Genomic DNA, 14,539 nt, shown 5'->3' with positions numbered 1-14,539 from the left:
GTTGCAGAGGCTGTGAACAGCTTCACAGTGCGGTGCTCAACTGCCTGACTTTACTTTGATGGTTGGCTTGGGCAAAGGAATTTTCCCGTGGATTGATGAGTTTCTTTTTTAGTTTCCTTCTAATCTAAACCTTAGGTCCCCTTTATTTCCCACTAGGAGATACATACAATGGGAAGTAGACACTAAGCTAACATTCTCTCTGGTGTTTGTATTATGCCTCTGAGCATGTGGTGGTTACCCTGACCATGTGTCGCAATCTAAATATCACCTTTAGGATATTACAAACTTGTCTTTACTCATATGTCACATTCCTTTGCTAATAAGCTAGGAAAATTTCTCAAGCAAGGTTGCAGCTCCTTCAATAAACACAAAAGTCTTGGGATTAGTCTACAATTCTAGAACACCTTAAACATAAGAGGAAACTGAGAGAAGGAAGAGACTAGAAACCATAAATGCAAGTGCTGGGTCCGACACAATTGAGTTCAGCTCTGTATACCAACAGTGATTAACAGTGTGCCCTGAGCCGGCCACGTAATCAAAAGCTCATTTTCTATGTCTTTACAATGGAAATAGTACCAACTAATTCATAGGGTGGTTGTATGGAGTGAACAAAGTTACTGATATTAAAGGAAACAGTCAGGGCCTGTCCTTAAATAGGCAATTGGTGAAAGTAAGTTAGCCCCATCAGTATGGTCACATAAAAGTACACCCCCACACCCCTACAGCTGAGGAAATGAATCCTTCAGAGACACATTGAGACTGGAAAAGTGTGCTGGGTAGGTGTTCCCCTTCTCTTAGGAAAACACAAAGGACAATCTGATCCTCAAATTTCTAAAGAAAAGGGAATAAATTAGTTTTAAAAAGCAAGCAAATCATTATTATATATCTATTTTTAAATAATGCCTCCATTCTCGTCTAAGAAACAAGCCCTTAATTTGCTTATTCTTTGCTTTTAATTTCCATATTCATTTAATAACAAAATGAGAGGAACATTAGTGGGAGATAATAAAAGTAGCAATAAAGTTAATGGCAACATTAAAAATACTGTATACATATAAACATAGCAATATTCAAGGCAATTTGAAATATCAAGCAACTCACAAATTAATGGCACATGTAACTGAATCGTAAATTCAGCATCAATGGCCTAGTTGTTACACTATTAAAGGAGGGAATATCCTTTTAAAAAGGCCATTCCTATGTGGTCATTGGAGAGCTAAGGCATCATCTCTGAATATAAATAAATGGTGTGATGCTTTGCAGGGCAATGTGGGAATTGGGGTGGGGCTCAGGATACCACAATGGCTAAGGACATGAGCCAGGGCCTGAACATACCCCGGAAGAGGACTCCCTGGCTCAGCACTGCTCTGGACCTCTGGCCTCTCCTGTATGGAAGACTCCATGTGTGCGTAAAAATAATGGTAACCTCCATGTGCTGACAGTTAAATGATTCTGTAACACACAGGAACCACTGGACCCAACATATGAAAGCAAGGGATAAAAATGAGGTGTCCATTTTACCCCACTCAATTTCATATGTGAAGGACTTGAGATTTAGAAAAACTCTTAGCATTTCCAGAAGTCAAGGAGGTCTCCTGTAAATCTGGACAAAGTAGGCTCTTCAGGAGACCCAACAACCCTAGCACAGCCTACCAAAAACAAGAAGAGAGGGAAAAAAATCCAAACATACTGGAGGGGCTTCCCTGGTAGTGCAGGGGTTAAGTCTCTGGCTATCAAGCTAGTGCTACCAACTGCAGCACGAGTTTGATCCCTGCCAGAGAGCTGACCCACATGGTGCAGCAGACCTCTCCTGTCTCACCCACTGCTCCCCTCAGCAGTGTATTTCAGTAGATCTGCCTGTTCTGCTCCCCACTCTCTCTCTGGTGAATCCTCTCACCACCTGCGGCTCTGGCCTACACCCCAGATCTTGTATGCGTAAATAAAGCTTTCAAAAATATTTATTGGAGGTCCTTTTGCTCACTGTGTGGAAGACTCCTTTGAGACCTAATGGAAGCTATGTCCCTTGAAAAAAACACAAACATCCTCTAACCCCACCCCCAGACACTATACCCTTTGCAACAGTCTCAGGATACAGTAGGGAAAGACCAGGCCCAGCTTTTTGCTCGAAAGGAATTCAAAAGAAGTGCCAGACAGATCAACCTATTCCAGTCGGGAAATAAAGGATAGAATCCAGGCTGAGGTCCAGGAGTATTGGAAGCCCTGCCTCCAGATTGAATGGGCTGACTTAGATGGGAGTACAGCGAGGCTGGCTGGGAAAGCTGAGGAACAGACAGGTTGTCTCATATAAATACAGCTCAGTAACTATGCTGACATACGCTTAGGTAGACTTGGGTCCAAATTCCAGATTTGTGCATGGAATAGTGCCCCCTGTCATCTAGCCCTTATTTTTCTCAACTAGAGTTAGGATAGCAAGACCAATCTCGCAAAGTTATATACAGGAGTAGAGATTATGCACATTCATACACATGCAGAGAGAGAGAGAGAGAGAGAGAGAGAGAGAGAGAGAGAGAGAGAATGAATCCAGTATGGTACTGGTCATATAAAAGTCAATCAATAAAATAAGATCATTATCATGAAACTGTGTACTCATTTATTAAATATATTTATTAATCACTTACTATGGTATCAAACATGCCAGGTGAAATAGTGTCCTTGAGTTGTCACAGTGTAATGAAAGCTACATATAAGAAACCAACCCCTAAGCCAGTGTGATTTTTGTGGGGATGGAGGTGCCTACATGGTACCATGGAAGCCCCTAGAAGTGACCTGGGAGAGTCACAGATGGCTATCTGGGAGAATTGGCATTAGAGCTGAGGCCTAAAGAATGATAGGGGTTTGCTGGGTCACAGAATGGGGAAAAGAGTACTGGGTAGAGGTGTGGGAGAAAGTACTTGCTGTAAGTCAAAGGCAGAACTTTGAGAGGATATCTTAGGGAATAAGGCTGGTGCATCTAGCCTTGGGAGAGCTCATCAGCCATGATTAGAGTTTAGGCTTCATACAATCCCTATGCTGGCCAATGAAGAGGAAAGTATTAAATCATGAAAAGACTAGACACAGATGTCACAATAGGCAAACCAAACCAGGTTTGTTTACCTGAAGGATAAAATAGAAAGTCAGCATAATCCATTTAGATTGTAGAGTCAGAATACATTCTCCAAGAGAGACAGAAATAGATGCTTCTGGTCACCAAATTCTGTACTTGGGTTACAGAGCTAACGATGATAATGTGAGTGAGCAAGGATCACATGGGATCCTGTGAGGGTCAACTATCTCCTCCAGGTTTCTCTCATGAACATGGTGCTGAACTGTATTGGTGCAGGTTGATCAGAAGGACGGGGTAGGTCCCAGCAGGTACATCTGTCTTCAATCTTGAAGTCACACTCGGTGATGGGACTTATGCAGGGCCCACCCCCCGGGCAGCAGCCACCTCTATCACCCATGGCTCCCTAGCCCAACACCATCCAGTTCAAGTCAATCCTGGGGTTAGTGCAAAGGAACCTGAAGTCCTTTGGCCTGTGACACTCTTTATGGCCCAAACTTTGTCCTGAGGGCACTAAGCAGCCACTGAGGGAGTTTGAGGCAGAAGAATGACAAGGTTGGATTTGTAAAGACAAGACAAAACACTGAAAGAAGGACAATGAGATCTAAGGGCAGAATCCACTGTAGAAGAGCAGGTGAGAAGGCCCTGGCTAGTGTCGGCAGAGATGAAAAGGGAGCAGTAGACAGAATGGAGATCAGCTTGGGGTGGAATGGGCAGGATTTGTGAATGATTAGTGTGTAGTACTGACATAAGAATTTGTGTTTTAGAAGAAGTAGCTTGTTAGTTGAGATGGCCTATTATTTTCCTTTTTTTTTTTTTTTAGATTTATTTATTTATTTATATAAGCACTGGGTACAGTCAGATGTGTGGGAGGGTGAGAGAATTCACCAGAGCCAGAGCGGAAAAAAGAACAGGCAGAGTGATGAAGTACACTGCTGAGGGGAGCAGCAGGCAGCAGGAGAGGTCTGTCTCGCCATGTGGGACCCTCGCCCAGGGGCCGGGGATCAAACTGGTGCTGCAGAGGTTGCAGGCAGCTTTCTAACCCATCTCTCAACCACTGTGCCACCGGGGAGGCCCCCTATTTTCCTTTTGCTACTGCATAAAACTATACACTTCATGGCTTAGAACAATGTACACATATTCTCTTATAGTCCCGATGTCAGAAATCCAAAATCAAGTGTCACTGGGCTAAAGTCAAAGCATCAGCTTTTCTAGCTTGTAGAGGTCACCTATATCCCTTGGCTAGTAGCCCCCTCCTTCCAAGTGTATCACTACAATCTCTACCTCCAGCATTACACTGTATTTTCTGACAAACTCCTCCTTCATTAATCAGGTAAGAAATGTCATGATTACATAAGAGGAAAATATATAGCAATAGAAGCTCACATCAAAAAACAAGAAAGAACTCAAAGAAACAACCTAATCTCGAAGCTCAAAGATCTAGAAAAAGAACAACAAAAAAACCCCAAAACCAGTAGAAGAAAAGAAATAATAAAAACCAAAGCAGAAATAAATGAAATTGAAACTAAAAAAACAATCCAAAAGATCAATGAAACCAAGAGCTGGTTCTTTGAAAAAATAAATAAAATAGACAAACCCCTAGCCAGGCTCACAAAGGAAAAAAGGGAGAAAGCACAAATACACAGGATCATAAATGAAAGAGGAGAAATCACAACGGACACAGCAGAAATCAAAAGAATAATCAGTAACTATTATGAACAGTTATATGGAAACAAGTTCAACAATCTAGAGGAGATGGACAAATTCCTACAACTCTACAATCACCCAAAGCTAGATAAAGAAGAAATAGAACACCTAAACAGACCAATTACAATTAGCAAAATTGAAATGGTAATCAAAAACCTCCCCAAAAACAAAAGCCCAGGACCTGATGGATTTACAAATGAATTCTACCAAACATTCAGAGACGAATAAGTGCCTATCCTTCACAAACTCTTCCAAAAAATTGAGAAGGAAGGGACAATACCAAACACGTTCTATGAAGCCAATATTACACTAATACCAAAACCGAATAAGGACAATACAAAAAAGGAAAACTGTAGGCCAATCTCCCTAATGAACACTGATGCAAAAATCCTCAATAAAATTTTAGCTATCAGAATCCAACAATGTATCCATAAGATAATTCACCACGACCAAGTTGGATTCATTCCAGGGACACAAGGATGGTTTAACATCCGAAAATCAATCAACGTTATCCAACACATCAACAAAAAGAAATATAAAAACCATATGATAATATCAATAGATGCTGAGAAAGCTTTCAACAAAGTGCAACACCCATTCATGATAAAAGCCCTTGAAATTCTTGGGATACAAGGAACGTACCTCAACATCATAAAGGCCATCTATGACAAGCCAACAGCCAGTATCATTCTCAATGGTGAAAAGCTGAAAGCAATTCCATTAAGATCTGGAACAAGACAAGGATGTCCACTCTCACCACTGCTTTTCAATATAATACTGGAAGTCCTAGCCAGAGCAATAAGACAAGAGAAAGACATCCAAGGAATCCAAATAGGAAAAGAAGAAGTCAAACTATCACTCTTTGCAAATGATATGATAATATACATAGAGAACCCCAAAATCTCCACAGAAAAACTATTTCAACTCATCAATCAATTCAGTAAAGTGGCAGGATACAAAATCAACACGCAAAAGTCAGTAGCCTTCCTATACACAAACAATAAATCTGAAGAAGAAGAAATAAAAAAAAAAACATTCCTTTTATTATCGAAACCAAAAAAATCAAATATTTGGGAATAAATCTAACAAAAGAGGTAAAGGACCTATACAAAGAAAACTATAAAACACTGTTAAAAGAAATAGAAGAAGACACAAAGAAATGGAAAGACATCCCCTGCTCATGGATTGGAAGAATAAACATTATTAAAATGGCCATCCTACCAAAAGCAATATACAGATTCAATGCTATTCCAATCAAAATCTCAATGGCATTCTTCAAAGAAATAGAACAATTATTGATGAAATTCATATGGAATCACCAAAAACCCTGAATAGCCAAAGCTCTACTGAAAAAAAAAGAAGGAAATGGAGGCATCACACTCCCAGACTTCAAACTATACTACAAAGCCATAATCATCAAAACTGCATGGTATTGGAACAAGAACAGACATACAGACCAATGGAATCGAATAGAAAATCCAGAAATAAACCCACAGATTTATGGTCAACTAATCTTTGACAAAGGAGCAAAGACTATGCATTGGAGCAAAGAAAGTTTGTTCAATAAATGGTGCTGGGAAAACTGGGTCGCTACATGCAAAAGAATGAAGCTTGACCACTACCTCACACCATACACAAAAATTAACTCAAAATGGATTAAAGAACTAGACATAAGACCTGAAACCATAAAATACATAGAAGGAAATATAGGCGAAACACTACGGGATTTGCACATCAAAGACATCTTTACAGACACATCACCCAAAGCAGTGATAGTGAAGACAAAGATAAACAGCTGGGACTACATCAAATTAAAGAGCTTCTGCACAGCAAAAGAGACAATAACAAAAACAAAGAGAAACCCCACCAACTGGGAGAACATTTTTGCACCCAACACTAATGATAAAGGACTGATCACAAAATTCTGCAAAGAGCTGATGAGACTCAGCAACAACAAAGAAAATAATCCAGTCAAAAAATGGGCAGAAGAGCTAAAAAGAAACTTCTCTGAAGAGGAAATGCAAATGGCCAACAGGCATATGAAAAAATGTTCAACATCACTTGTAATCAGGGAAATGCAAATCAAAACTACCATGAGATACCATCTCACACCAGTGAGAATGGCACATATTAAAAAAACTAGCAACAACAAATGTTGGCGAGGGTGTGGAGAAAAAGGAACTCTTCTGCACTGTTGGTGGGAGTGCAAACTGGTCCAACCACTATGGAAAGCTGTGTCGAGATTCCTCGACCTACTAAAGATAGAACTTCCATATGATCCAGCAATTCCACTCCTAGGTATTTACCCAAAGGACACAGAGACATTAATTCCAAAGGGCACCTGCACCCCTATGTTTATAGCAGCACTTTTTACAATAGCTAAGCTTTGGAAACAACCCAAATGCCCAAAAATAGATGACTGGATCAAGAAGATGTGGTACATATATACCATGGAATATTACTCAGCATTCAAAAAAGATAAACACATGCAATTTGCAGCAACATGGATGGCGCTGGAAGGGATCATGCTCAGCGAAATAAGCCAAAAAGAAAAAGAAAAATACCGGATGGTCTCACTCATAGCAGGAATCTAGAAAACTTAAATAAGGGACCAGGAAAATGAATATAAGAAAGTGAAAATCAAAATCAACAAAAAACTATGAACCAGAGACACTTTTTGGGGGGTGGGGGGCGGGAGGGGAAGGATTGGGGTCAGAATGGGGCGTTTGCAATTGTATGGGGGAATATAAAAATAAAATTTATTATTAAAAAAAAAAAAAGAAATGTCATGATTACATCAGTTCATGCAGGCAATCCGATATAGACTCTCCATCTCAACATCTCTAAATTACACATCTACAAAGTCTTTTTTCCCATGTAAGGTAACATTTATGTTTTCTGGCTATTAGGAATGGACACTCTGCAGGGGCAATTTTTCAATGAAACATAGAAGGTGTTCTTCATTTCCGAGAGTAACATGTGCACCACATCTTGGTACCTCCCAGTGGGAGACTGTGAGCTTGACCCTCTGCAGGATGACTTCATGGCACCCGCAGCTCCATCACTTACATGTTCAGCTTCTTTAGAACATTTCTCACAGGGTGAGATAAGAACCCAAAGAAATCAGACCAAGAATCTCATTTTCAGGTAAGAAAATCCAATGTCAGAATGGTGACTAGAGGTCAAATTATGTTATAGAAGTCTGATTGATGTTGTCAAAGCATTCTTTGCATCATTAACTGATCCATAAACTCTGAGGAGCACACCTTAAACATAAAGTGAAATATACCTCAAATGTTTGTTTCAAGAAAAGCAAAGGAATTGCTGAGGTTAACCAATTCTACTAGAAATCCCCACTTGTAATATTTTTTAAAAGATTTATTTATTTATTTATTTATTCATTCATTCATTCATTCATTCATTCATTCAAGCACTGGGTAGTCAGTAGTGTGGGAGGGTAAGAGAATTCACCAGAGCCAGAGCGGGGAGCAGAACAAGCAGACAAATGAAATACACTGCTGAGAGGAGCAGCAGGTGCTGCAGGAGAGCTCTGGTGGTCGGGGATCAAACCAATGCTGCAGAGGCTGCTGGCAGCTTTGCAGCCCAGCGCTCAACCACTGCGCCACCGGGGAGGCCCTTCTACTTGTAATATTGAGACCCTTTGTCAGAGACTCTTTTCCAATCCCTTTTTTTTTTTGCTTTGTGACTAGAGGACAGTTAGTAAAGGTGGAGAGAAGGTCTTTATAAATAGATCGTAATTATGAATAGTCTCAGTAAATTTTTAAACATATCCTTACTTTCTAGAATCAATTAGTCGTCTTGCATGGACCTGACTGCTTACTTGGGGGCACTGGGGAGCCTTCCAGGTCAGGTGCTTATGGTGGATGAGCTAACAAGGGGTCCCTGGCACTGGGTGGGCCTCTGGATTGGCTCCCCAGTGAGACAGTCCATGCACAGCCTTTGCATCCCAAGAGGGGCTCCAGGGTACAGAAGCAGCTATCAGCAGCCACTCACATTTGAACGTGGAGGGGGTGTTCTGAACCTTGGGCAATAATAACTGGAGTTCCTAGGGCCACAGTTCTGCAAGATGGAGGGACTCAGAGTTTTCAGGAGTCATGATTAGTCACCAGCAGCTTGAGTTTCCTTGGGCCAGGGAGTTAAGCAAGGAGAGGTAGGAGAGGGAGGAAGAGGAAGAAGAGGACAAAAAGTAAGTATTAACACAACTGAAGTGCAAATTGACCATTTCTTAGCATCACAATCTAGTTGGCAAATGTGGAAGAAAGGTTCTTTTGTAATTAGAAAAATCAGCAGGTTTAGTCACACACTTATCCAGACCTATTTTTGCTTGAATTAGGTCAGTCTTCCTTAAATGCCTCTCTAGAAATAGGCGAGGTCGGACTCCCCACGGGTGGTTTGTGCCCTGTGCAGGGATGACTCACAGTGGGTAGCTCATTTTGTGAGATGTGCAGATGGCTGGGAGCGGCGGATCCAGTCTCCCTGCCAACTCCCTAGACACTGAAGGCCCCACCTCTACCATCTTTACTGGGGGCCATGCAAATGGTTCCACAGTGTGGGTACTGGTGATTCTGAGCTGATGCTCATGCCAGAGAGGAGTATGAAGGCTCCCTGGCCCTCTCCTGACTGTGCCAGGAATTCTCTTAATTGTATACTTGTAGCTGGCAAGTCCTGGCATATCTATAGAATGGGGAGGTCTCCCCAGTAAAATAACAGCTGTAGTTGGATCCCTGGAGCAAGGGACCATCTTGTTTCTGTTGGGAGGAAATGATATCCTGAACAAACTCCACAAATAGGTTTTATGGACTCCACCCCCACTCCAGACCAAAGATATCCAAAACACTAAGAACTATAAATCCCAGGGCCTTCCTGGTGGCACAGGGGTTAAAGACAGAGCTATCAAGCTATTGCCAAACACTGCAGCATGAATTCAATCCCTTGCTGGCCAGGGACCTGACCCACCTGGTACAGCAGACCTCTCCTGTCTCGCCCCCTGCTCTTCTCAGCAATGTATTTCAGTAGATCTGCCTGTCTCTGGTGAATCCTCTCACCCCCTGCCGCATACCTCTGTCCAGCACCCTAGCTCTTGTATGCATAATTAAATCTTTAAAAAAAAAAAAAAAAAGAACTACAAATCCCATAATGTCATTATCACCTAAGGGAGGATTGCTAGGACCTGGGGGTGGAGTTAAGTAGCTAGCTTTGGTATAAAACCAAACATGTGGGCTGTAGGGGTCTCTTGGTTTTCCCCCAATTCTCAGTGCGCTATTAGAAATTCTAGCTCAGGGGAACTGGTAGGATGCTTTCACCAGTTTATCTCCCTCTCTTTCTCTCTGAGTTATTCATTTTGTCATTTCCTCTTCTTTTGTAAATAAACCCTTTATTAACCTTTTTGTGTGTGTCTGCAATTGAGTCTTATTATAAGTCCCTTTGAGATGCATGGGTGAGGCCCCACAGTCAGGCAACCCATTTCATCTAGAGGTTTCCCCATAAGTAACACTGCCTTCTCCCTGGGCTGTCCTGGTTTGCAATATGAAAGTCCTGCATCCTGGAAATCCCCTTTGCCTGGGCAAAGTAATCATTACCATTCAAAGCTTCTTCATAAAGGGTAAGCTTCACAAATCTGTATTTAAAAGGCATTCCCCACTCTCCACAGTGAACATACAGAAAAATTATTGCATGAGAAAATGTTCAAAATGAAAGGGATATTAGTAACTATCATTTTTAGTCATTCTCAAACTTTAACACCACATCAGACTGCCCCCAACCCTGCTATTTACTGAAAATGCAGTTTCTTGGGTTCTGCCTCCAGAAATTTTGATCCAGCAGGTCTTGGAGGGGGATCCATATTTTTCCATTCTATAAGCACTCTGGAGGATTTGACCTTGCAAGTGGTCCAAGAAGTCATGTTTGAGAAACAGGGATTTAATATCAATCCCTCATCTTAGTGATAAGAACCCTGGGCTTCCTGGGGTCACACTATGCCAATGCAACCTCATCTAAACTAAAACCTCAAATATACACTCTCTTCCTGGTCCGAAATTATTTTTACAGTTAATAATACACAGCAATGTATAGAGGGAGAAAATTATTCTCTGAGGTCAAATTGAGGATTAAGCAGGAAAGAAGAGACTGGGTATAAAGAGGTCTCAGGGTAGCTGCTTCTTCAACACCACCACTCCACTCTCCAGGTCGGGCCTGTTTATACAGGGGGTAGAGAGGGCAGGGTTTTCTCAGCAAAGGAGGATTCATTAAGACAAGCAGAAGGTGGAAACAAAGAACCCATTTTCCTGCACCATTTTGGGGGGTGCATATGGTAATCTTCAGACAGGGCAATATGCATACTTACCTTGTGACCCTGGTGGTTAATTTGTGTGTGTGAAAAATGCAAGAAGTTAGGAGATAAAAGATCTTATCATAAGGAAAATACCCTTTTTGGTCCAAAGACTGGAGTGGGACTTCTGGCTTCAGGAGGGGAATCCCATGATGGCCCAGGGGTGAGGACAGACTCTCTGCAGCAGTTCTACATTCCCTGGCTCTGCCTCTGCTTTCTGAATGCCCATGTTTTGTTAATATTTGGGTTCCTTTCACTTACAGCATTTGGAGGCCACAAGGCCCTTTCTTTTTGCAAAAGTCTATTACATTGTCCTTCCAGAAAGTATCATCTGAGAAAAATTTTGACAAAAAATGGAAAACTGAGACTCACTGGATGTAGTCTTATTACAGGGTTTGACCTTTTTTTTTTTTTTTTTTTCTTGAGAGTAGCGTAGGTCAATTTCAAAGAAAAAGAATCCATGAGGTTTTGTTTTTCTTCTTGAGGAAAGTCTTAGAAGCACCAGCAGTTTTGAGCCACTTTCCTATATGAATTTCTGAGACCTCACAAGGACTCAGCTGAGATAAGGGATATTAATTACAAAGGCATTTGGGATTAAACACACACACCAGAAAAAAAAAAATTCCCTTAATTCAATCTTCAAATTTGCACTCTATGGCATTGCACCAGGGCATTTCATGTCAGTGTACCTCATCTCTGATTTGCCCACACCAGGTAGAACCAATCCTTAAATATCAAAGGTAAACTTAAGGGAGCAGTTTTTAAAACTGGTTCTGACTAAGACAGTGGCAATTTGGGATGAACCCAATTTCATGATATTTTATTGCCCCTCTGTGTATATTTCATCTCTTGCTCATAGACCTGTATTCCAGAGCTACCTAAGTTAAATTCAACATTTTTGAATTTCTCAAATATTTGAAGAGAGTTATCACAACCGACCCAGATTAAACATCCCTAATTTATTCAGGTGTCCTCTTAGCAAATGCCTCCTCTAGCTGTGATCCAGAATATTATTGTCTTCTTAAAGACTGTCAGGCAAAAATGAACCCTGTTCCTGAGTATTCTCCTGCGGCCTCTCACCAGCATCCATCATTAGAACAGGGTGGGAAAGGTAAAAAGGAGGTGATATATCTCACTTGGAGGTTTGAAGATTTCTAAGACTAAAAAGAGTTTGTGAAAAGGGAACAATACAGATGATGGAGGGAGAAAACACTTATGCCTTCCTCCTTTGAGGAATAGACTGATATTGTTTTAATAGAGGGGACAATAAATTCAAGTCACATGAAGATGTAAAGATAATCCACTCTGAACATTGGTATGACCAACTTCCTCCAAGCTGGATTGCACATGATTCAAACACATGCAGACTATTTTTTCAATAACACTATTTATGAACTGAGCTTTCATATACTTTTTATCTTACAGTTATAGGAAGATAAATTTAACATATCATGTAGTGCATCCACTTACAGTTATGACTCAATGGTTGTAGGATACGCATAGAATTGTGCAATTATCATAATCCATTTAAGAACATCTTCATCACCCCCAAAACATAATTTTAAGCATTATTCCAATCAATTCATTTCCAAATTATTGTCATTTATTCACAAAACATTCATTCTATGTGGTGAGACCCTTGAGGTATTGGGTGTTATAGGAACTCAATATGGAAGAATAAGAAAAAAAAAATGGAACAATGAACTTCATAGAGCAAATGCCATTGTTTTAATGATATTCATATGCCACACATTTCAGTGTTGTATATTGTAGCTAAAGACTGCATTGGTTGGGATCAAATCCTGGTTCTTACTGACCTTAGGGGATCTATTCCACTTATAAAATGAGAAAAATAATTGCTCCTGCCTCATATGGATTAACATATAAAGCATTTAGAACAGAGCTTGGTTCCACACCAGTGCCTGTTAATCTTATTATCATTTATGTAATTTATTATTTTACAGAAGACTTCTACCAGGTTCCTTCCACCAGGATAACCCTTCACGATGATATGGAGCATGAGATTTTATATTTGGGCATCAAATCTTCTAGTGGCTCACTAGGTATTGAGTGGCTCACTAGGTATTGAGTGGCTCACTAGGTATTGAGAGTCATGGTTGTAAATAAAGTCCCCAGGAAATGAGAAATAGTCTTATATAATGAATAGAAAGGGGAGGGGGGGAAAGCCTGGAGAGATAACTTAGTCACCCAAGTTCACATAGCTATGGAATTTGCAGTTCTTGGCTTAAAAATAAGTTCTTGTCCCTCTTATTCCAGTTTTTCAGAGCCCAAAATGCCACCTAGTACACAATAGTTACCTAAAATATATTATAACACTGGAACTATTTTACACTAAAAATGTTTTATGGAAAAAAAAGAATGATTCACTTAGAATGTACCAGAGTGACCAAAGAGAATCATTGACCTTCTTGAGCTTCCCACACTGCAGCATGCCTAAGTCTATAAGCACACTTTTATTTACTTAGAAAATCTTTCCCAACTACGTTTTGTCTACTCCCCTACTTAATCTTCAGGAAGAAAAGCAGCAGGAAATAACCCAATGAGTCGAGTAAGGGTACAGTGCCTTTACCACATATCCCCATAAAACCCTGTCACTTTCCCATTGTTGCCATAGCAGAGAATCACACCAAATTATCATTTGTCCACCCTATGAGAATGTAAGCAGTACAAGGGGCTAAAATGGTGTTGATGGGGCCTTCCTTGTGGTGCAAGGGGTTAAGCACTGAACTATGAAGCAATCCGCAGCCTCTGCAGCACGAGTTCGATCCCTGGCCCACCAGGGAGCAACCCACATGGCACAGCAGACCTTTCCTGACTTGCACGCTGCTCCCCTCAGCAGTATACTTCAGTCAATTTGCCTGTTCTGTTCCCCATTGTCTGTTCGCCTCTGGTGGATCCTCTCACCCCCCCGCATCTCTGGCCTGTACCCCAGCTCTTGTGTGCATAAATAAATCTTTTAAAAAAAAATTGTGCTCATGTTTTAACATAGTTTATACTTAGCACAACCTTGGCCATGCACATAGTAATGTTCAGATGAACATTATAAATTGGGCAGTCATTGATGATCACATCCCAGTATACTTCCCCCACTGCCTTATTCTTTCAAGAACAGTATTCTCCCTACACTAATATTTTTTAAGATGACTACTAGGTCTGAGAAAATATTTCCCAACTGATTGTGCAGCCAGCCGTGGCCAGTGACCAAGTCAATGCAAGCAAAGTGATATGAGATACTGCCATAGACAGAAGTGCTTGCTATCCATCTATTTTCCCTGTTTGGGAGTGTGGGGTGGGTTTGAAGGTACTTGTGTTACTAATAAGACAAACTGAAATATGTGGAAACAGCGAACCACCTTGGTTCAGCACCAAGATAAAAGGGACCTAGTTTTCTGGATGTGGGA

Source organism: Talpa europaea (assembly GCF_964194135.1).
Source record: "Talpa europaea genome assembly, chromosome: 12".
In the NCBI taxonomy this organism is placed as follows: domain Eukaryota; kingdom Metazoa; phylum Chordata; class Mammalia; order Eulipotyphla; family Talpidae; genus Talpa; species Talpa europaea.
The sequence above is the reverse complement of the archived record's forward strand: the minus strand, read 5'-3'. Positions refer to the sequence as shown.